Source organism: Rattus norvegicus, chromosome 4, assembly GCF_021556685.1.
Source record: "Rattus norvegicus strain SHRSP/BbbUtx chromosome 4, alternate assembly SHRSP_T2T, whole genome shotgun sequence".
NCBI lineage: Eukaryota > Metazoa > Chordata > Mammalia > Rodentia > Muridae > Rattus > Rattus norvegicus.
The window spans coordinates 4,029,265-4,045,338 of NC_141537.1; the positions used below are offsets into that span (position 1 = coordinate 4,029,265).

At 38.2% G+C, this 16,074-nt stretch overlaps 1 pseudogene; it reads right to left on the reverse strand.

Moving 5' to 3' along the window:
• Positions 1–6,168, reverse strand: part of Vmn2r116l-ps20 (vomeronasal 2, receptor 116 like, pseudogene 20) — a 35,751-nt pseudogene extending 29,583 nt beyond the window's left edge.
• Between the last annotated feature and the right edge of the window lie 9,906 nt (positions 6,169–16,074).

The following is a 16,074-nucleotide window of genomic DNA, read 5'->3' on the forward strand; positions in this document are numbered from 1 at the left end:
TTCATGTTTTTGTTTTGGTCATTTTCAACTTGCTGGTTTCCAACACATCTCTTCATGTATTCACAGGAACCTGGAAGTGAAGGTCTGTTGAGGATAAAAGCATCTTATTTACTTTATCAAGAAATATACATGAATATTTCTGTCCAACTCAGCAATACCTGTCTGAGACTATCAACTAACCTGGAAATTTAACATAAGCTAAGATACAGCACCATGATGAAACTCTCATAGTCAATATGTCTTGGTCTATATGTATTTAAAAACAAGAGTAAATACTGCAAACAAATGAAGTAAACAGGAAAACACAGGAGAATTGTCTGAGAATAAAAATTAAATTATCAAACAAACACTTGTAATAAAACATGAGATATGTGAAATATTGTTGGAGCACAGAAGTATTCACAACTTCTTTTTCTTCTTCTTCTTCTTCTTCTTCTTCTTCTTCTTCTTCTTCTTCTTCTTCTTCTTCTTCTTCTTCTTCTTCTTCTTCTTCTTCTTCTTCTTTGAAAGAACAAGGATGGCAAACTGGTACAATCATTCTGGAAATCAGTCTAAAGGTTCCTCAGAAAATTGGACATTCCACTACCTGAGGATGTGGAGAGCCGCAATAACATTTGCCACCACAAGATGGCACTGGCTTCCACTGCGCCCCACGTGGAAAGCTGGGGTAGCTTTCGCCATTACAAGATGACGCTGGCCTCTGCCGTGCCAGCCGACTTCCTTTCAGGAAGTTAACTGTGTGCGCATGTGCAAGAGTGCTATCATTAGAAATGGCTAACAGCCTTATATTATGTAATTTTGTTACTTCTTCAATGTAAAAAGTTAGAACTTTGAATCTTCCAGTGTATATGGAAATTTTTACAACAGACCTTTGCTCTCAAAATGAGCTTTAATATTTGGGGAGTAGCTGTTACACTACTCCAGAAAAGAATATTTGAAACTAATTTTAAGCTTCTAAGGATATGTTAATTGGCTAAGTACCTCACCTTACCAGAGGACTTAGGTCCTTGTTTGTTATCCACATTGGAGATAAGGCTTCAGTTGTGTTAATACAAAATTATAGGCTAGAGTCATAGAAGTATTTTAAAAAAAAAACCTGGTGAAATATACCTTATTCCAAACAACAATCAAATTGGTTATTTCAAAATACTGGGCAGCTGGAGAGATGGCTCAGTGGTTAAGAGCACTGACTGCTCTCCTATAGGTCCTGAGTTCAAATCCCAGCAACCGCATGGTGGCTCACAACCATCCATAATGAGATCTGATGCCCTCTTCTGTTGTGTCTGAAGACAGCTACAGTGTACTTATATATAATAAATAAAATTAAAAAAGGGGGGGGGTTGGGGATTTAGTTCAGTGGTAGAGCACTTGCCTAGGAAGCGCAAGGCCCTGGGTTCGGTCCCCAGCTCCGAAAAAAAGAACCAAAAAAAAAAAATACTGATATTTGGCCTATCACTTATACAAATTTCAGACAAAATTGATAACTTTACTCTTTACATGCTTTTGTATTTACTGTAAATTTGTACATACAACCCATAGGAAATGTGCTTACTATATTTATAGGTGGTTCATCTAATGAAAAGGCTACATATATGATTAGATCACTTGTTTATTCTCTTGAGTTTCTGTCACTTCAATACAGATTATTAAATTCCTTGGTTTAGTCACTATTTTTAAATCAAGCTTTCAATTCACATACTGATAGCTAATGTGTGGATTATGGTTTACAATTGATTTCAATTACTTAATGCTTTACTAGAGACAGGTTTTCTACATGAAATCAGTGAGTGATGATTTCAGTGTAAATTTTCTGACAACTCACTGTCCTTTCAGTGGTCTGACTCAGACAACTATACAAAACCATAGAAAATGGTAATAGAATTGATATAAAAAGAAGAAGACTCCATTTGCTTACTTTCAATTCCCAGCCTTGCCCTGCCAGCTCAGGGATTTCTAGTACAACTGAATCTAGACAATATTTACAGGTTTTGACATTTCTAATTAATGCTTATGATTAGGTAGATAAAGTTTGTAAAGTACTAGAGAGATGGCTTAGTGGTTAAGAGCACTAAGTACTGTTCCTTTATAGGACATTTAAGAACTCAAACTAGATTGCCTGGACCCCTTAACAAGGGAAGACAATGATGCCAGACAGATTACAGGCCTTACATAGAAAACTTAGTCAAAAAATCTCATTCTTTATATCACCAAAACAATAATGCTAGAGACAATAATTTGGTATACAAGTCAATTTATAAATACAAGTGCTCAGTGTCCTCAATTTAATCCTTGAGGACTTACCTTAATAAATAATATCTTTACTATATCTTAGTAAATAAAGAGGGGGAGTTATCCCTTTATGCTATGTATGCTATACAATTATTTATGATACTCCTTTTATTTCAATTTCAAAATTTGGATGCCAAAGAACACTCTGAGTTTATGGCACCCTACAACTAGACATACTTCTGCCTAGATGAAATATAAAGATACACGTATTGGCATGATCCTGTTCAGATATTTTATATGGAGAAGAGGGAATGTTTGTGTTTTTTCTACAGGATGCTACAAGAGTGTGCCAGCTGCCAGAGGTGGTTGGTGAGACTTGCTGATCCTGGTTACATGAAGATTCAGCTCTCGTGTTTCGGGTCCCTAGAGTCATTCCTCTGCCCTGAGAGGAAGATGGAAGATTCCCCCTCATCTTTTGTCATCACAGAGATTTTGGCGTTGCTGCAGTCAGTGTTACCGATGCATGTGTCCCGTCCCACTGTGGCCTGCTCTCTGACCCTCTGTGCACTGCTGCTTGCTGGAGAAGACTGGACTCCAGCCGTTGCTGCCCCCCTCATTCCCCTGGTGACTCTTGCTGCCTTAACTGGTGTTGTCATTTTGCAGTCTATAGCTTCACAGAAATGCCATCTGCGTGAAGCTGCTGTGGACCGGGGAATTCTGCCCTGATTGTGCAGATCTCAGACATGGTTCCCTTGCCTGCTGGTTGTTCCAGAGAAGAATGACTGATCCTAAATTGTCCTGGGAAAGACCTTCTTATTTTCTCTGCTATTGTAGCAGCCATTGGTGATAGGGCTACCCTACGACGGATAAGGCTGTGACATAGAGGAACGACCTAAGACAGGAGCCACAACAGATGGACGTAACTACAGGGACCTAGACCAGCCTCTTATTAGTAAAACAATAAGGGGGAGATGTGGAGAGCCGCAATAACATTCCCCACCACAAGATGGCGCTGGCTTCCACTGCGCCCCACGTGGAAAGAGGGGATAGCTTTCGCCATTACAAGATGGCCCTCGCCTCCGCTGCGCCAGTCGACTTCCTTTCAGGAAGTTAACTGTGTGCGCATGTGCAAGAGTGCCTTCGTGTCAGGTCTTTGCCCACTCCGGGGCGTGCCTATGAGATCATGGGTAAGCGACCAATCAGGTGTGGATGCGCAGCGCTAGGGTGTATATAAGCCGCGCCATGCTGGCGCCCCGGGCCCTCTCTTTAAGATTCAATAAATGTTTAGCTACAGAAGGATTCGTGTGTCCCCGCGTGTTCATGCTGGCGAGACTATAGCACGGGGCATGAGGACCCAGCTATAAATCTCCTGGTCATATACCCACAAGATGCTCCAACATACAACAAAGACACATCCTCCACTATATTCATGGCAGCCTTATTTATAAAAGCCAGAAGCTGGAAAGAATTCAGATGCCCTTCAAAAGAGAAATGGATATAGAAATGTGGTACAGCTACACAATGGAGTATTACTCAGCTATCAAAAACAATGACTTCATGAAATTAATAGGCAAATGGAATGAACTAGAAAATATCATCCCGAAAAACACACACACACGCAAAACAAACATACTTGGGATGCACTCATTGATAAGTCGCTATTAGCTCAAAAGCTGGAATTACCCAAAATAAAATCCACAGACCACATGAAGCTCAAGAATAAGGCCAACAAAGGGGGCAAATGCTTTACTCTTTCTTAAAACAGGGAACAAAAATATTCATGAGAGGGGATAAGCAGACAAAGTTTGCAGCAAAGACTGAAGAAACAGCTGCTCAGAGCCTGCCCCAGATACAGATACAGATACAGATACAGATACAGATACAGATACAGATACAGATACAGATACAGATACAGATACAGATACAGATACAGATACAGATACAGATACAGATACAGATGATACAGATACAGATACAGATACAGATACAGATAGATGAAGATTAATGAGGCTAAGAAGTGCTGACAGGAGCCTGATATAGTTATCTCTTGAAGTCACAGTCAGAGAATGTCAAATACAGAGGCAAATGCTAGCAGAAAACCATTGCACTGAGAATGGGATCTGTGTTGGAGTAATTAAAGAACAGATTGAAAGAGCTGAAAGGGGTTGCAACCCATAAGAAAAACAATGCCAACCAACCAGAGCTTCCAAGGACTAAACTACTATCCAAATACTATATACATGTACTGACCCATGTCTCCAGCTGCATATGTAGCACAGGAAGGACTTGTTGGGCAAAAATGGAAGGAGAATCCTTTGGTGCTGTAAGGCTGGAATCCCCAGTGTAGAGGTATGTGGGAAAGGGGGTTGATTGAAAAGGGGAAAACCCTTATAGAAAAAGGGGAGGGGGTGGGAAAACTGGGAAAGGGAATAACATTTGAAATGAAAAATTTAAAAATCCAATAAGAGAAATAAGAAAGAACAGGGAAATGATTGGTTTATTCGCTAGATATGTTTTGTAGGCATTTTGTTAGTCATATGTAACCATTCAACACACAGCTCTGTTTGCCATCTTATAACTCTTTGTCAATAAAATATGTTGAAATATATTACTTCAAGTTCAAAGACAAACTGCAGCCTCACTGGTAGCATTTTTTTCCCTAATGACCACATGTTCTTCACATCAGCTTAGACTCTCGCTATCGTCGTCATATGAGAAGCTTTTTTTTCAACCTGTTCTATCTTCAGCTTCCAGCAGTTGAATGTTCAAATGGCTATACCTTATTGGTTTTGTTATAGTTGTATATAGTTTATTCATTTTTTTACTTTTTCTTTTATTGGATATTTTTATTTGCATTTCAAATGTTATCCCTTTCTGGGTATCCCTTCAATAAATCAGCTATCTCCCCCTGCTTCTATGTGGGTGCTCCCTCACCTATCCACACAGTCTTTCCCACCTCCCTACACTTACATTCCCAAGCACTGTGGCATCTAGCCTTCATAGGACCAAGGGCCTCTCCTCCCATTGATACTTGAAAAAGCCATCCTCTGTTACATATACTGCTGGAGCTATAGGTCCATCCCTGTGTACTCTGGGAATGGTAATTTACTTCCTGAGAGATCTGACGGCCTTGTTGGTTGATATTGTTGTTATTCTTTTGAGGTTGCAAACTCCTTCAGCTCCTTCAGTCCATTCTCTCTCTCTCCTCTATATTCACAACTTCTAATTGTGACATTCTTAACTCTAGAAACAGTTACAAATAACATATATATTCTCTTTGTTCAAGCATCACAACACTCAGCACTTATTACATTTAATGACATTATCTAATATCACAGGTACAATCATGACTAAATGCTATGAAGAACATGGTCAGGTTTAGAATAAACCTTTAAACCATAACATGGAAACCTATTCAATAATTGTGACATAGCATGAATGGTAAATAAGAGGTTATGGTTATCAATTAAATGGGAAACTAAAGTGCATACAGTCAAAGTTACCATTTAATTCCACCCTGATGAGGAAAATAATCGAAAAAGAAAATATAATTAACAAAAAGATTTTAGAATCTCTAAGAATGAATTTGTAAAAATTAAAAGATAAACAATAAGTAAAATTCAATGGTTATACCCAATAAGTAATAAGAATTCTGAACTTGAAAAATACATAATTGTACTTACTGTATTTATTTGTCCCAGTATTGATAGGGTACTGTTGAATATGGCATTTTCTTCCCAGTGTAGAAAGTATGAAGAGGAAAAAATGCAACAATGACAACATCATTTCATAGTGAAATTCTTCAGTGATTATGTAATAACATCTACTGATATTAAAGACAAAAGCAGAGACAAATTTGAGAATCTGCAAGATCCAGAAGATAAAAATCCAGGTGAAAATCCTATTATTACATGAGTCTGCTTGATGCAGAACACACATTATGCAGTACATATTTGCTTGTTTCATGTTTTTGTGACCATGTATGTTTTGAGATTGTTGATGATTCAATCTGTCACAATAAACATTCCAAAGGATTGGGAATCCCATTTTGAATTTTGAAACTATCCCTTCCCTTGGACTCTGCTGCTGAGGCCCTCTATTCACATGAAAAACAAGTTGACAAATATGTTTGTTCATATTCTTCACTAGCCAAATGCAATATAACTTCAGCAAAGATTACAAACAACAAGAACTCAGGGTTGTTTTCTCCTGGGATGAATTGGCTAAACATATGAAGCAGGAAACTTTTAATATGAAAAACAATTTAATCAGATCCCTCCAGTTTATATTAGAGGAGAGCAACTCAGTGAAAAAGGAAAAGGCTAAAAAGAAATCATTGGCGGTACAAACTCTCAAATTAATGTTTTGGAGAGCTTTTGGTGGCAACTAACAAGTGTGAACTATGGGAAAAAACTTTCAAGCCATTTAGAGAATATGCATTCATATAGTTTATCCCAACATATCCTACTTATAGTCCAATAAAGGGGCTTTATCTCTAATATCTGTAAATTTTACACAATAAAAATTATGACTTGGTCATGCTAAGACTGAACCCCCAGTGAACGTGATTGTTGGGGGGAGGGCGATAATGGGGGGAGGATAGGGAGGGGAACACCCATTAAGAAGGGAAGGGGGAGGGATTAGGGAGTTTTTTGCCTGGAAATCGGGAAAGGGAATAACATTTGAAATGTAAATAAGGAATACTCAAGTTAATAAAAAATAAAAAATAAATAAATAAAAATCTCCCATTTGCCTGGTTCTCCAGATGATATGGGTATGGGAGCTCAAGAAGAACATTTTTAGCAAGTTCCCATATTGTGTTTTATAATGTCAATTAATATTTGATTACCTGAGCTAAAGATATACATCATGACACATGTTAGCATATGATACAGGAATTTATAGTCACTTAAACTGACAATAAAAAATGAACTAGAAATGTTATTTTCAAAATTCTGCTTCTTGTTCAAAAAGTCCTTATTGTTTCCTAAGAGTAACTATTTCACTGATGTGAAACACTGGTGAATAGTCTATAAAAAGAAATTATGAGAACTCTCAAGCTAAGAATCATTATCACAATGTCCAGTTCCTTTGAATTTAACAACTTTAAACAAAGTATTTTGGTACTCTTCCCTATCTTGTTGAGTCCAAAGTTCTGTAGGGGGTTTGTGTCAAATGAACATGATGAAAAGTGGATTTAAAGTTTATACTTACAACAAACCAAAGAAAATTTTAGTTGTGGGGTTTGAGACTATGATTTTATTATCAGGACTTCACTGATTAATATTGAGCTCTGGACTTATGAAGTTTACTGTTAATCTAGATTTCAAACCCATCAAAGACCTGAGAGGTATACATTTAACCTGAGTAAGCATGGTGTGCAGACCAAGGAGCTTCTGTGTTAAATAAAATGACAGAGATTTATTGGCTTCTTAGAAGAGTCAAAGTTTATCCATAAAAGTGGGGACATCCATCTTTAACACCCAAGCCCAGAAGTTCTGAGAGAACTAACCTTGAAGCAGAAAGTTTGGAAGTACATCCTATATTGTCTAGGAAACATCAGGCAATGACTATCCAGTATGGGACATAGTGCATAAGAAGAGAGGCCACTTAACTGACAATGAGAATAGACACAATGAAGAAACCAATACAATCACTCCATAGGTTAAAGGAAAAAGACTCATTCAAATTTGACAAAGCTGTCTTCTAGAAAATAGTTAAGAAGTCCTAGTAGCCAGTATTAACCTTCACATGGCAATAGATACCAGTATTATATTACTGGAAGGCACACAAGTTTCTCTTCCCAGAGATGAGGAAAATTACTCCCTATTTAGCAAGCAGGTACCTTATTCAAACTTCTGATGGATTGGGGCTTTTGTCTAAATCACTGTCCTTGTGAAAGGAATGTCTTGGGAACCAAAAAACTTATGTTGTTACCCATCTCAATTATTTAACAGCTTGGTAATATGCACTTAGCAAAAACATAAGTAGTTAGACATATATCTTAAGTTAATTATTGTTAATCAAATTAGATCTTTATAACATTAAATTTTCAATTTTCTTCCAAAAAATCCTTACCAATCTAAGATATTCCAGACTTTTCTCACTTTTTTATTCTAAAACGAGATGCAATATTCTTCACTGCTTTTCCTTTTCACAAATCCCCAGTTTTGTGACCTAACACTGGACAGAAGAGAAAGAAGAGAGGATACAGAGAAAGAGATCGCTGAATATATTTTTTTCTTTCATCCCTGAGCATTAACAACCTGCAACTGAAAACAGCAACCTTCCACCCCACCTCTCAAAGGAAAGAGAGAACTGTTCTCTATAGAAAGCTTCATTTTGTGTGGCAGCTACAACATGTTTGGAGACTGTACTGGCTTGTTTAGTGTGTCAACTTGACACAAGCTGGAGTTATCGCAGAGAAAGGAGCTTCAATTGAGAAAATGCTTCCATAAGTCCCAGCATTAATGCATTTTCTCAACTAGTATTCTTGGGGGGAGGACCCATCCCATTGTGGGTGGTGCAGTCCCTGGGTTCATAGTCTATAAGAGAGCAAGCTGAGCAAGCCAGGGAAAGCAAGCCAGTAACTAGCATCTCTCCATGGCCTCTGCAAAACCTCCTGCCTCCTACCCTATGTGACTTCTAGTCCTGACTTCATATGTTAATTAACAGCAATGTGGAAGTGTAAGCAGAATAAACCCTTTCCTCCCCAACTTGCTTCTTGTTTGTGACGTTTGTGCAGGAATAGAAACCTGGATTAAGAGAAATTGGTTCAGGAATGGGGTTTTCCTGTGACTGGAAGGACTTTGGAATGTTGATCTAAAGAGCCACTGGTATGTTCTGTAGGAGCTTGAAAGAATGTGAATTTTGGAAGTTTTGGAAAGAAATGGAATGCTTTAAATGGGGTTTAATGGGCTATCCTAGTAGGATTACAGAAGACTATGTTACTGAGAGGTTTGAACTGTACAGACCTAGCCCAGGAGGTTTCAGTGAAAAAGAATTTAAGTATGAGGCCTACAGACAGTTTTATGGTATTTTGGGGGAAAATGTGGCTGCTTTTCACCATTGTCCAAACAGTGTGCCTAGGTTAAGGTGAAGAGATTTAGATTAATTGCTTTGAAAAAAGAAGTCTCAAAACAGCCTGGTGCAAATTCTGATGTGTGGTTACTAACATTCACTCTTTTTCTTGAGTTAGAAAGGGTTCTTATTTCTAATTATTGAATTTATGTACTGATATAATTAAATGTATATAATTTTTATGAGTAGATTTGATAGAAATATATTTGAGGGGATATTCATTATAGGCCTTTTGGCTTTTCTATTTTTCTATTTTTATTTTTTTATTAGATATATTTATTTACTTACATTTCAAACATTATCAACTTTCGCGGTTTCCATTCCATTATTCCCCATTCACTCCTCCTAACCCATACGGGTATTCCACGTATCCACCACCTTAATGCCCCCCCAAATTCCACTACCCTGAGTGTACAACATTGGTAGGACCAAGGGCTTCCCTAACAACTGGTGCCCCAACAAGGCTATTCTCTGCAACATGTGAAATTGGAGCCCTGAGTCAATCCATGTATAACCTTCGGTTTTGTCCCTTAAGCCCTGGTTGGTTGACATTATTGTTCTTTTTTTTTTCTTTTATATTTATTAACTTGAGTATTTCTTATTTACATTTCGATTGTTATTCCCTTTCCCAGTTTCCAGACCAACATCACCGTAACCCCTCCTTCTCCCCTTCTATATAGGTGTTCCCCTCCCCATCCTCACACCATTACCGCCCTTGCCCCAACAATCATGTTCACTGGGGGTACAGTCTTGGAAGGACCAAGGGCTTCCCCTTCGACTGGTGGTCTTACTAGGCTATTCATTTCTACCTATGAGGTTGGAGCCCAGGGTCACTCCATGTACAGTCTTTGGGTAGTGGCTTAGTTCCTGGAAGATCTGGTTGGTTGGCCTTGTTGTTCATATGGTGTCTCAAGCCCCTTCAAGCTCTTCCAATACTTTCTCTGATTCCTTCAACAGGGTTCCCGTTCTCAGTTCAGTGGGTTGCTGCTGATATTTGCCTATATATTTGCTATATTCTGGCTGTGTCTCTCAGGAGAGACCTACATCCTGTTCCTGTCAGCCTGCACTTCTTTGCTTCATCCATCTTACGTAATTGGGTGGTTGTATACGTATGGGCCACATGTGGGGCATGCTCTGAATGGGTGTTCTTTCTAACTCTGTTTTAAACTTTGCCTCCCTATTCCGTCCCAAGGGTATTCTTGTTCCACTTTTAAAGAAGGAGTGAAGACTTCGCATTTTGGTCATCCCTCTTGAGTTTCATGCATTCTGTGTATCTAGGGCAATTCAAGCATTTGGGCTAATAGCCACTTATCAATGAGAGCATACCATGTGTGTTTTTCTGTGATTGGGTTACCTCACCCAGGATGCTATTTTCCAGTTCCATCCATTTGCCTATTAATTTCATAAAGTCATTGTTTTTGATAGCTGAGTAATATTCCATTGTGTAGATGTACCACATTTTATGTATCCATTACTTTGTTGAAGGGCATATGAGTTCTTTCCAGGTTCTGGCTATTATAAATAAGGATATTATGAACATAGTGGACCATGTGTCTTTTTTATATGTTGGGGCATCCTATGGGTACATGCCCAAGAGAAGTATAGCTGGGTCCTCAGGTAGTTCAATGTCCAACTTTCTGAAGAACCTACAGACTGATATCCAGAATGGTTATACCAGTCTGCAATCCCACCAACAATGGAGGAGAATTCCTCTTTCTCCACATCCTCACCAGCATTTGCTGTACCCTGAGTTTTTGATCTTAGCCATTCTCACAGGTGTGAGGTGAAAGCTTAGGGTTGTTTTGATTTGCATTTCCCTTATGACTAAAGATGTTGAACATTTCTTTAAGTATTTCTCAGCCATACGGCATTCCTCAGCTATGAATTCTTTGTTTAGCTCTGAAACCGATTTCTTTTAAAGGGTTATTTGTCTCCCTGTGGTCTAACTTCTTGTGTTCGTTGTATATTTTGGATATAACCCCTCTATTTGTTGTAGGATTGGTAGAGATCTTTTCCCAATCTGTTGCTTGATATTTTGTACTAACAAGAGTGTGCTTTGTCTTAAAGAAGCTTTGCCGTTTTATGAGATCCCACTTGTCGATTCTTAATCTTAGAGCATAAGCCATTAATGTTTTGTTCAGAAAATTTTCTCCAGTGCCCATGTGTTTGAGATTCTTCCCCACTTTTTTTCTATTAGATTGAGTATACGTGGTTTAATGTGGAGGTCCTTGATCCACTTGGACTTAAGCTTTGTACAGAGTGATAAGCATGGATCAATCTGCATTCTTCTACAGATTGACCTCCAGTTGAAGCAGGACCTTTTGATGAAAATGTTATCTTTTTTCCATTGGATGGTTTTGGCACCTTTATCAAAAATCAAGTGATTGTAGGTGTGTGGCTTCATTTCTGGTTCTTCAATTCTATTACACTGGTCTATCTGTCTATCTCTGCACCAATACCATGCAGTTTTTATCACGATTGTTCTGTAAAACTGCTTGAGCTCAGGGATCGTGATTCCCCCAGAATTCCTTTTATTGTTGAGGATAGTTTTAGCTATCCTGGGATTTCTGTTATTCCAGGTGAATTTGCAAATTGTTCTGTCTAGCTCGCTGAAGATTTGGATTGGTATTTTGATGGGGATTGCATTGAATCTCTAGATCGCTTTTGGTAAAATGGCCATTTTTACTATATTAATCCTGCCAATCCATGATCATGTGAGATCTTTCCATCTTCTGAGGTCTTCTTCAATTTCTTTCTTCAGAGGTTGAATTTCTTATTGTACAGATCTTTTACTTGCTTGGTTAAAGTCTCTCCGAGGTATTTTATATTATTTGGGACTGTTATGAAGGGTGTTGTTTCTCTAGTTTCTTTCTCAGATTGTTTCTCTTTTGTGTAGAGGAAGGCTACTGATTTATTTGAGTAAATTTTATACCCAACAACTTTGCTGAAGTTGTTTATCAGGTTCAGTAGTTCTCTAGTGGAACTTTTGGGATCACGTAAATATACTATCATGTCATCTGCAAATAGTGATATTTTGACTACTTCTTTTCCAATCTGTATTCTCTTGATCTCCTTTTGTTTTGCTCTGGCTAGAACTTCAAGAACTATATTGAATAAGTAGGGAGAGAGTGGATAGCCTTGTATATTCCTTGATTTTAGTGCTTCAAGTTTCTCTCCATTTAGTTGAATGTTAGCGACTAGTTTGCTGTATGTGGCTTTTACTATGTTTAGGCATGGGCCTTGAATTCCTATTCTCTCCAGGACTTTTATCATGAAGTAGTGTCGAATTTTCTCAAATGCTTTCATAGCATCTAATGAAATGATCATGTGGTTTTGTTCTTTCATTTTGTTTATATACTGGATCACGTTCATAGTTTTCTGTATATAAAACCATCCCTGCATGCCTGGAATGAAGCCTACTTGATCATGATGGATAATTGTTTTGATGTGCTCTTGGATTCGTTTTGCCAGAATTTTGTTGAGTATTTTTGTGTCGATATTCATAAGGGAAATTGATCTGAAGTTCTCTTTCTTTGTTATGTCTCTGTTTGATTTAGATATAAGAGTAATTGTGGCTTAACAGAAGGAATCCGGTAGTGCTCCATCTGTTTCAATTTTGTGGAATAGTTTGGATAGTGTTGATATGAGGTCTTTTATAAAGGTCTGATAGAATTGTGCACTAAACCTATCTGGACCTGGGCTCCTTTTGGTTGGGAGGCCTTTAATGACTGCTGCTATTTCGTTAGGAGTTATGGGACTGTTTAAATGGTTTATCTGTTCCTGATTTAACTTTGGTACCTGGTATCAGTCTAGGAAATTCTGTTTCCTGAAGATTTTAAAGTTTTGATGAATATAATCTTTTGTAGTACTATCTAATGATTTTTTGAATTTCCTCTGATTCTGTACTTATGTCTCCCTTTTCATTTCTGGTTTTGTTAATTTGTACACACTCTCTGTGTCTTCTCATTAGTCTGGCTAAGGACTTATCTATCTTGTTAGTTTTGTCAAAGAACCAACTTTTGGTTCTGTTTCTTCTTGGTATGCTCCTTTTTGTTTCTGCTTGGTTGATTTCAGATCTGAGTTTCATTATTTCCTGCATTCTAATCCTCCTGGGTGTATTTGCTTCTTTTTGTTCCAGAGGTTCTATGTGTGGTATCAAACTGCGGACATATGCTCTCTCCTGTTTCTTTCTGCAGGCACTCAGACCTATGAGTTTTCCTCTTAACACAGCTTTCATTGTGTCCCATAAGTTTGGGTGTATTGTACCTTCATTTTCATTAAATTCTAAGAAGTCTTTAATATCTTTCTTTATTTCTTCCTTGACCAGGTTATCATTGAGTAGAGCATTGTTCAACTTCCATGTATATGTAGACATTCTTTCCTTATTGCTATTGAAGAACAGCTTTATACCTTGGTGGTCTGATGAGACACATGGCATTATTGTTATCTTTCTGTATCTGTTGAGGCCAGTTTTAAGACCAATTACATGGACAATTTTGGAGAATGTAACATGAGGTGGTGAGAATAAAGTATATCCTATTGCTATAGGATAGAATGTTCTATAAATATCTGTTAACCATTTGGTTCATGACTTCTCTTAGTCTGTCTATGCCTCTCTTTAATTTCTGTTTCCATGATCTGTCCATTGATAAGAGTGGGGTTTTGAAATCTCCTACTACTTGTGTGAGTTGCAATATGTGTTTTGAGCTTTAGTAAGTTTTCTTTCATGTATGTAGGTGCCCTTGTATTTGGAGCATAGATATTTAGGATTGAGAGTTCATCCTGGTGGATTTTTTCTTTGATGAATATGAAGTGTTCTTCCTTATCTTTTTTGATGACTTTTAGTTGAAAATCGATTTTATTCGATATTAAAAGGACTAATCCAGCTTGCTTCTTCAGACCATTTGCTTGGAAAGTTGTTTTCCAGCCTTTCACTCTGAGGTAGTGTCTGTCTTTGTCTCTGAGTTGTGTTTCCTGTAGGCAGCAGAATGCAGGGTCCTCATTGTGTATCCAGTTTGTTAATCTATGTCTTTTTATTGGGGAGTTGAGACCATTGATGTTCAGAGATATTAAGGAATAGTGATTATTGCTTCCTGTTATATTCATATTTGGATGTGAGAATATGAGTGTTTGCTTTTCTTCTCTTTGTTTTGTTGCCAAGACGATTAGTTTCTTGCTTTTTCTATTGTGTAGCTTGCCTCCTTATGTTGCGCTCCACCATTTATTATCCTTTGTAGTGCTGGATTTGTAGAAAGATATTGTGTAAATTTTTTTTGACATGGAATATCTTGGACTCTTCATCCATGTTAATTGAGAGTTTTGTAGGATACAGTAACCTGGCATGGCATTTGTGTTCTCTTAGGGTCTGTATGACATCTGTCCAGGATCTTCTGGCTTTCATAATCTCTGGCGAGAAGTCTGGAGTGATTCCGATAGGTCTGCCTTTATATGTTACTTGACCTTTTTCCCTTATTGCTTTTAATATTCTTTGTTTATTTTGTGCATTTTGTGTTTTGACTATTATGTGTCGGGAGGTGTTTCTTTTCTGTTCCAATCTATTTGGAGTTCTGTAGGCTTCTTGTATGCCTATGGGTATCTCTTTTTTTAGGTTAGGGAAGTTTTCTTCTATGATTTTGTTGAAGGTATTTACAGGTCCTTTGAGCTGGGAGTCTTCACTCTCTTCCAAAGTTATTATCCTTAGGTTTGATCTTCTCCTTGAGTCCTGGATTTCCTGTATGCTTTGGACCAATAGCTTTTTCCGTTTTACATTATCTTTGACAGTTGTGTCGATGATTTCTATGGAATCTTCTGCTCCTGAGATTCTCTCTTCTATCTCTTATATTCTGTTGTTCATGCTTGTATCGACGGCTCCTTGTCTCTTCCTTTGGTTTTCTATATCCAGGTTTGTTTCCTGTGTTCTTTCTTTATTGCTTCTATTTGCATTCTTAATTCCTTCAACTGATTGTTTGTGTTTTCCTGGAATTGTTTCCGGGATTTTTGTGATTCCTCTCTATAGGCTTCTATTTGTTTATTTATGTTTTCCTGCATTTCTCTAAGGGAGATCTTCATGTATTTCTTGAAGTCCTCTAGCATCATGTTGAAATATGATTTTAAATCTAGATCTTGCTTTTCTGGTGTGTTTGGATATTCAGTGTTTGCTTTTGTGGGAGAATTGGGCTCCAATGATGCCATATAGTCTTGGTTTCTGTTGCTTGGGATACTGTGCTTGCCTCTCGCCATCAGATTGTCTCTGTTGTTACTTTGTTTTGCTATTTCTACAGTGGCTAGACCTCCTAAAGGTCTGTGTGTCAGGAGTGCTGAAGACCTTTGTTCCTGTTTTCTTTCAGTCAGTTATTTGAACCGAGTGTTCTGCTTTCGGGCGTGTAGTCTTTCCTATCTACTTGTCTTCAGCTGTTCCTGTGGGCCTGTGTCCTGATTCCACAAGTCATTTTGCTAGGAACAAAAAATTTGGTCTTACCTGTGGGCTGACAGATCAAGTTGCTCGTGGGGGGCTGCTTTTGTGCTCTCTGTGAGGGCAGCAACCAGGAGGGCCTGCACCACCTTTTCTGGGAGCCCCTGTGCACCGGGGTCCCAGATGGTGCTAGGTGTTTTCCTCTGGAGTCAGAAATGTGGTCAGAGTATAGTGTCTTCTGGCTTCCCAGGCGTGTCTGCCCTTCTGAAGATTTAGCTCTCCCTCCCATGGGATTTGGGTGCAGAGAACTGTTGATCCAGTCCCTTCAGGTCTGGGTGGTGTATGGATCGTGG